Raw genomic sequence first — 9,550 nt, 5'->3', positions numbered from 1 at the left:
TGAGTATCGTTTTGTTCGTGTTTTCTCTGTTTAATCTGTTGGATTCTTTAGTTATTTCAATTTGAATGTGTCTCATTAAGGTGTATCATTATTATTATTTTTGCTAAGCTACAACCCTAGTTGGAAAAGCAGGATGCTATAAGCTCAGGGGCTTCAACAGAGAAAATAGCTCAGTGAGGAAATGAAACAAGGAAAAATAGAAAATTTTAAGACAATAGCATTAAAATAAATATATAAACTATAAAATAAATAAACTATAAAAACTTCAACAAAGCAGGAGGAAGAAAAATTAGAAAGCATAGTGTCCTCGAGTGTACCCTCAAGCAATAGAACTCTAACCCGACAGTGGAAGGCCATGGTGCAGAGGCATTGGCACTACCCAAGACTAGAGAACAATGGTTTGATTTTCGAGTGTCCTTCTAGAAGAGCTGCTTATCATAGCTAAAGAGTTACCTGACCCACATTTGTATTTGATTGTAAGTAATTTAATTGTTGTGTTAGTAGTTTAAAGTAGTCGGTATTTAGGGGTGTGTTTATGGTATGCTATTCTCTTTATTGGAGAGACTGTTTCTATTGTTTCCTAGATGTCAGACATCCATTTGTTTATTGCCGAGTCATTGTTGTTCAGATATACTTCTTGTTCCTGTGTGGCTATTTTCTCAAATACCCAACAAGCTCGTAAATACTCATCAATGTAACATTTGAAATAATTCTTATACAATTTATGGCTAAACGTTAATGTTAAAATTCCTGGCAGCGGTGGGATTCGAACCCACGCCTCCGAAGAGACTGGTGCCTTAAACCAGCGCCTTAGACCGCTCGGCCACGCTACCTTAAGAGGTTAAGCGGCCCAGCCATACTAGAATCTAGATACAGTGGCATAATAGATAGAGAAGTATCTGACTAAATTGCAGTTAAATTTAGGACGTAGCGAGATCTCGCTATTCCTCTAATCTAGGGCGGCGAGTTGCTAGGATGGCATTTTAGGTGTGGCAATATTATTTTTATTCCCGAGAAGAGGGTAGCTAAACAAATTCTACCCGCACGATTATAAATTACTGTACAATAAAGTTTAAATCTCAACGGTAATGTAGCATTCCTATTTAGTTACCGGATATTACTGATTTTATATCAAACTATTTGTCGGTGCAAAGGGGTTGCTCATGAAAAAGAAAGGTTTCTCAAATATATCATTAGCATAATTCTTCAGCATATCTTCAGAACACTGCACAGTTTGCAGTTTTTTTTTCTTTTTCTTTTTTCTGGAAAAAAAGTAAACTCTTTATGGCCAAGTCAGAAATTTGGGTTATTTACTTTACTATATTTTTGTCAACATGCACTATAGAAAAGCATTTATAAACCTTTGAGAATTAGATATGCAATGTGTTGTTAAATAAGGTGATTTTGAGCACAAAAGAAATTTTAAGTCTTTCGGCAGTACCAGATGGTGTGAATTTTATTAACAATTCTACAACGCTAAATTTTACAAACGTATCATAAGAAACTAAAAGGACTGAGAGTCAAACGGATCTCGATTCTCAAAATAACCGAAACAGAGGAAATTGACCTAAAAAATTTCATCAAAATATATCGCGAAGATACAACTTAATCCTAATGTAGGAGTTATTCATACGAGGAAATTTATCAGACGTATTTCACTGAATACAAATACGATGGTCTTCTCTTATTCATTGTATTTTCATGGAGACTAAAAACAACTAATGGAGAAAATTAAGAACAAAATCTAGCAAAGGTGTGTGCCTTATAATAGAGAAGAAACGCCATGATGAAACTGAAGCAGTAAAGATATGTCTTTTGTTGGTGCTATTTTGTGTAAATTATTAGAGTATTATGTTAACCGCACCCTCACAAACGATATAATAACTAGACAAAAGGATGTTTATAGGTCCGCAGAAAAAAAAAAAAAAAAGTTTGTTAAACTTGGGGCTTTCAAAAAAGTTTGACTATTAAACTTGAGATTTTAAAGAATAAAAGTTTGATTGCTAAACTCGGCATATTGGTGGAAAATATTTATTTTGTCAGTTATCTCTATTTTCAGGTTTCATTCTTTAATTAAGTTATTTTGTGTTTTACATTTTTTCCTACGACGGTGTTCTTGCTCAAAAGTCAAAAACTATTTATGATTCAACATTTGAAAGTAAATCATGAGCATTAGTGTCAACCCATTTTAATCACAAATCTGTAGAGTAGGCTCAATTGGAACTCTTATCGCCTTCAATGGACAAGTGGTTTAAGTTTATTTTCTTATTGTATTAACCCATAAATAGCCGTTGAAAAAAAATCTCTATGTCTTTATTCTCGACCAATATTTCATATGAAATCATAAACTATTTGTGACTGAATGAATGAAAGTCACGTGTTTAGTGATAGTATCTTGCGCAATAGACAAGGACAAGTGCAACAGCATTATATATATATATATATATATATATATATATATATATATATATATATATATATATATATATATATATATATATATATATATATATATATATATATATATATATATATATATATAAACACACACACTGTATATATATATATATATATATATATATATATATATATATATATATATATATATATATATATATATATATATATATATATATTTAGCGATGAAAAGAATTATAACTTCATTCATCTTTTGCATATTATCTCATTTTACTCTGCTTGGAAAAATATTAAGGTTATATTTCATGGAGACGCGAGAACTTTCTTATGAGCATTTGATTCGTATTCTCTGAGTTGAATAGTTTTTTTCTCGATGACTGCTAAAGTTAGACTCGCTACTAAACAAGAACAGATTGAAATACTACCGCCATTGATATTGGGTACTTTGACTGGCCAAACAGTACTACATTGGATCCCTTTTTCTGGTTACGGCTCATACACCGAGTAGTCTAGCCTATTCTTTCCACATTCTTTTCCGTCCGCATACACCTGACAACACAGAGATTACCAAAGAAACTGTCTTCGCTCAAGGGGTTAACTACCACAATGTAATTTTTTAGTGACTACTTTCCTCTTGGTAAGGGTAGAAGAGACTCTTTAGCTATGGTAACCAGTCTTCTAGGATAAGGACACTGCAAAATAAAACCCTTGCTCTCTAGTCTTGGGTAGTGCCATAGCCTCTGTACCATGGTCTTCCACTCTCTTACATTAGAGTTCTTTTGCTTGATTACACACTCGGATATGCTATTCAATATTATTTATCTTTTTTTTTTTTAAGTTTTATATTCTGTACATGAAAAATCTGGTTTAATGTTGTTACTGTTCTTAAAATACTTTATTTTAATTGTTTATTACTTCTCTTGTCATTTGTTTATTTCCTTTTTTGTTTCTTCACCGGGCTATGTGCCCTGTTGGAGCCCTCTCTCTCTCTCTCTCTCTCTCTCTCTCTCTCTCTCTCTCTCTCTCTCTCTCTCTCTCTCTCTCTCTCTCTCTCTCTCTATGTATATTATATATATATATATATATATATATATATATATATATATATATATATATATATATATATATATATATATATATATATATATATATATATATACAGTTTATATATGCATAATTATCAGTCGTTGGTAGTCCTCTGTAGGGCCAAGGCCTCAGTCATGTCCTTCCCATCCTGTCTGTTTATGGTATTTCTATGCCAGACTATACCAGCAAATTTTCTTAGCTGGTTAGTCCATCCTGTTTTCTTCCTTCCCTACTTCTTTTGTAATATCCATTGACCTAGCATGATATTCCTAATGTCCATCTATTATCTGTCATTCTCATATGCCCTGCCCATGTGTATTTCTTTTTCTGACATCTTTCTATTTTTGTCTCTTTTTTATTAATACTATCATTATTCTTTCCATAGATCTTTGAATTATAACTAGCCTATGTTCTAAGTCTTTTGTAAGGCTCCTAGTTTCTGATGCATATATTATTACTTCTAGGACCATCGGATTAAATATTTTTCTTTTTAGAGAAAGTGGCATTTTACTTTCGTAACTTTATTTTGTTTACCAAAAGCTCTCCATCCTAGGCTTATCTTTCTTTTAATTTTGGCCTTATGTTCTTTGGAAATATAAGAAACCCTTATTTGTTGTCTCTCAGAATTTTCAGTGAACATTATCCTAGTTTTATTCATATTCATTTCCCGTCCTACATATCTTCATTTTCTATTCAAATCTTCTATCATCTTATGCAATTCCTCCCATGATTAACTAAAAAGAACTGTCATCTGAAAAACTTGTAATAATACTTCCTATATTTCCCCTATCTAAATTTTTAAAAACTTCTTCTAGGCACGGTCTCCCTGTCTAACTCCTTTCTTAATTGGAATTTACTCTATCTTTATGTAGATTTATGGTGGTTGTTTTTCTCGTATAGGTATCTTCAAGAGTTCTAACATAAGATTCTTCTATTCCTTGGTGCTTAAAGGGTTTTCATAACTGCTGAAGTATTTGACAGGATTATAAGATTTCTCTTAGTCTAAAAAAGTCATAAGTGATGGTTTGTCATACTCTGCTGATTTTTCGAGTAGCTGGTTAACTAAATGGATATAGTCAGTCGTTGAATACCCACTTCTAAAGCTTGCTTACTCTCTTGGTTGATTAAAACCCAGCTGCCTGCGTCTTTCCAGTCGGCCTGATATGATTTTTGCAAATATTTTGCATTTTAATGAGAGTAATGTTATTGGGCAGAAATTTCTTCCCGTCTATTGTGTCGCCATTTCGTGAATTAGCATAATGATAAAGTTTTCTGAGCTGTAGGAATAGAGCATTCTTGCAGATATTTTATGAAAACTTCGCGATATATCCATATGAAATCTCTCTCTCTCTCTCTCTCTCTCTCTCTCTCTCTCTCTCTCTCTCTCTCTCTCTCTCTCTCTCTCTTTATATATATATATATATATATATATATATATATATATATATATATATATATATATATATATATATACATATATATTTTATGTCCAATATTCTAATACAATCGATAAAGACCAATTATTTACAGTTTAATACTGCAGTAAATTTCAGCCACCCCATCTCTCTCCCCTGGTATTTGTATGTATCGGCGTCAGATGTAAATATCAGCATCATTCGGTATTCTAATGTTTATTCATGATATTTTTGTGTGCATATTCCTGTTTCTTTTCTGTTGTTTACTTTGCTGAATTTATTTCGATATGACGATTTTAAGGAGATTAAACCATGTGTTGGAAGACTTGTCAAGTCACAATAAAATTTTCGAGAGTAAGAGTAGAACGTTTTCAGGATATAAAGCTTAGAATTTACGAGAACTTTGAAACTTTAATAAAACTAAAACAATAATCAACATTTTCCTTTCAATATTTGCTACAAGAAGATTGTAGTAAAAAAGATGTGGAAGATTGAAATCATCCTTCTCTCTCTCTCTCTCTCTCTCTCTCTCTCTCTCTCTCTCTCTCTCTCTCTCTCTCTCTCTCTCTCTCTCTCTCACCCAAGTGGTAAAAAATCATTATGTATGAGCTAAAAATAAAGAGATTATGTTTCTGATATGAATAAAGCTGGAAGAAGTGAAGAGACTAACTACAAATGGATGAGTCAAGAATTGCTGTTGGTTGATAGTTGAACGGAAAGATGCAGGAGCTCCAATATTTATAGAGATAACTCAAGAGGTAGTCATTTGAGGAGGTTTCCCAGGAATGTATATTCATCTATTAAGAGTAATTGTAGAGATTACTGCTGAAATATTTTATATATATTATCGGGATGTTGTTATTGCCTAATGCCTACTCACCCTAAAAATGCAATCATAAGGACAAAATGGTTCTCATACATGAAAAATTGCTCTAAAATAGCTTAAAATTGCATCAGCTACTTTAGTTAGGATTTCTGACCCCCTTTTATAACTTGCTGGATCCGCGCTTATATATATATATATATATATATATATATATATATATATATATATATATATATATATATATATATATGTATATATATATATATATATATATATATATATATATATATATATATATATATATATATATATATATGTATATATACATATTATACATATATCCATATATACACACATTTACATATGTATATATATACATATATATATATATATATATATATATATATATATATATATATATATTATATATATATATATATATATATATATATATATATATATATATGTATATATATATATATATATATATATATATATATATATATATATATATATATATACATATATATATATATATATATATATATATATATATATATATATATATATATATATATATATATATATATATATATATAAACATATATGTATATATATATTTATATATATATACACACACACACACATACATATATATATATATATATATATATATATATATATATATATATATCTATCTATCTATCTATCTATCTATCTATCTATCTATCTACTGCCTTTGACAGTGTTAATCATGAGGCCCTTGTTTTCAAACTGAAACAGTTGGGAGTGGGTGGGTTGTTTCTTAGCATTATTATTGATTTTTAAGTAATAGATCTCAAAGAGTTGTTGTTGATGGGCACCATAGTGATTATAGGAATGTGATATCCGGTGTTCCACAGGGTAGTGTTCTTGGCCCATTACTTTTCATACTAAATACACATGACATGTGGTTTGGCCTAGAAAACAAGCTTGTTGCATATGCAGATGATGCTACTCTCTTTGCATCAATTCCATCCCCTGAATGTAGATCTAGGGTTGGTGAATCTCTTAATAGAGATTTAGCTAGAATTAGTGCATGGTGCAAATTATGGGGTATGAAGTTGAATCCTAACAAAACTCAAAGTATGATTGTAAGTAGGTTAAGGACGGTCGCTCCTCAACATCCGGATCTCAGTATTGATAATGTTTCGTTAAATATGTATGACTCTTTCAAACTTTTAGGTGTGATTCTCGACAGTAAATTTACTTTTGAGAAACATATAAGGTCTGTGTCTTCTTCAATTGCACAAAAAATAGGCTTATTGAGAAAGTCTTTCAAGATTTTCGGTGATCAATCTATTCTGAAGAAGTGTTTTAATTCTTTCATTCTACCTTGTTTTGAGTATTGTTCTCCTGTTTGGTCTTCAGCTGCTGATTCTCATCTTAATTTGTTGGACAGAAACTTACGGTCTATTAAATTTCTTATTCCTGATCTAGATATTAATCTCTGGCACCGTCGTTCAATTAGTTCATTATGCATGTTGCATAAGATTTTTCATAACTCTGACCATCCTTTACATTCAGATCTCCCTGGACAATTCTATCATGTTCGTAATACTAGGCAGGCAGTTAATTCTAATAGCCAGGCCTTCTCCATCACGAGGCTCAATACTACGCAGTACTCTAGAAGTTTTATTCCAGCTGTTACCAAGTTGTGGAATGATCTTCCTAATCGGGTGGTTGAATCAGTAGAACTTCAAAAGTTCAAAGTTGGAGCAAATGCTTTTTTGTTGACCAGGCGGACATGAGTCTTTTTATAGTTTATTTATGACATATTTGTTTTTGATGCTGTTAATAGTTTATATATGACATGTCTGTTTTGACGTTGTTACTGTTTTTAGAATGATTTATTGTTAATTTGTTCTCTTCATTTATTTATTTCCTTATTTCCTTTCCTCACTGGGCTATTTTTCCCTGTTGGAGCCCCTGGGCTTGTAGCATCTTGCTTTTCCAACTAGGGTTGTAGCTTGGATAGTAATAATAATAATAATATACTGTATATATATATGAATTTGGAAAATTTTCTCTTCTTCTTTTTTGTGTTTGATTCTCCCTGCGGGTAATACAGTATAGTAATACTCCTGATATTTTCGCTTTCGCACTATGTTTTCTTCTTCTGAGACACGTTAGACTGCGTTAAAGTTGTTGACAAACACATGATTTTCGTGACGTCACGGCTAGCAGCAAGAGACAAAGGACATACATCGTGTAAGCTGGTTCTTTTCTTGAACTACGTGCTTTGAGATAAATTTTTTTTCACTGGTTTCCATATAATTTTGGTCAGAGTCTTTCTTAGAGTATTTGGCAGGGACGTAGGAGCGTGTTTTCAGGAGGGCTGGGGGCGGAAGCTAAAGTTTGAAATAGGACTGACGAAGGAGGATCTAGGAGGCTTCATTCAGATTGTCTTTTATTTTACGAGAAAACACCCTTAGATGCGAGTTCTTGGCATCTGAGAGCAGATTGTAGCAACAAGAAAATCATACTTTTAGGACGATTTTTGTGTAACCAATCATAGTTTGTACACATGACTCTCATAAAATACCGGTAAGGCTACTTGATGATTTTACCAAAAACATAAGAACAATGTTCCTTCTTTCAAATAAACTCATCCCAATATCGATCAAACTAGGTCTATACGTGTTCTCAACCTGCAATGTTTTTACTTACGACATTTATCTATCATTTGTTTTTCAGTTTAGATTTTATCTTTAGATTTTTAAACGGCTTTTATACTTTTAATTTCCTCAAATGTATAGTTTACTGAAGACAGTTATCTGATGTTTTAATAAATAATTATGTTATTTGCCTTTGGTTTTAAACTATGGTGATAAGGTATGGACATGACATCTCACATTTAGAGAAGTACTCCAAACAATTGATAATACTGCACTGGTCGTAAAAAATCAATGTATGTAAAATGCCTTTCTGTTAGCAAAACTTTATATATATATATATATATATATATATATATATATATATATATATATATATATATATATATAAATATATATATATATATATATATATATATATATATATATATATATATATATATACATATATATATATATATATATATATATATATATATATATACTGTATATATATATATAATATATATATATATATATATATATATATATATATATATATATATATATATATATATACTGTATATATATATAAATATATATATATATATATATATATATATATATATATATATATATATATATATATATATATATTTATATATATATATATATATATATATATATATATATATATACAGTATATAAATATATATATATATATATATATATATATATATATATATATATATATATATATATATATATATATATATATATATATATATATATATATGTGTGTGTGTGTGTGTGTGTATATGTGTGCACGTGTGTATGTAATAGCATACACATAAGTATATATATATATGTATATATATATATATATATATATATATATATATATATATATATATATATATATATATATATATATATATATATATATATATATATATATATATATATATATATATAATGCATGGTTCCTTGGTCTGGGCACTAACAAAGTATATTATACGATTATGACGCCCGAAACTTAGGCATTAAAAGATATACTATACTATAACTCGTGACTGGGAACCAAACATATAATTTTATATATAGTACGACTGGCAAGTTAATTAACCTCTCGGATTCCAAATTACCTTGTTTGTTTTTATATTAAAACTGTT

General features: G+C 29.8%; 1 non-coding gene across 1 annotated transcript; it reads right to left on the bottom strand.

The window, feature by feature from the left end:
- Positions 1–751: 751 nt before the first annotated feature.
- On the bottom strand, positions 752–833 carry TRNAL-AAG (transfer RNA leucine (anticodon AAG)). Its single transcript has one exon. It is a non-coding gene; the product is annotated as a tRNA-Leu (tRNA).
- Between the last annotated feature and the right edge of the window lie 8,717 nt (positions 834–9,550).

This window comes from Palaemon carinicauda, chromosome 11, assembly GCF_036898095.1.
Source record: "Palaemon carinicauda isolate YSFRI2023 chromosome 11, ASM3689809v2, whole genome shotgun sequence".
Classification (NCBI taxonomy): Eukaryota; Metazoa; Arthropoda; class Malacostraca; order Decapoda; family Palaemonidae; genus Palaemon; species Palaemon carinicauda.
The sequence above is the reverse complement of the archived record's forward strand: the minus strand, read 5'-3'. Positions and strand labels throughout refer to the sequence as shown.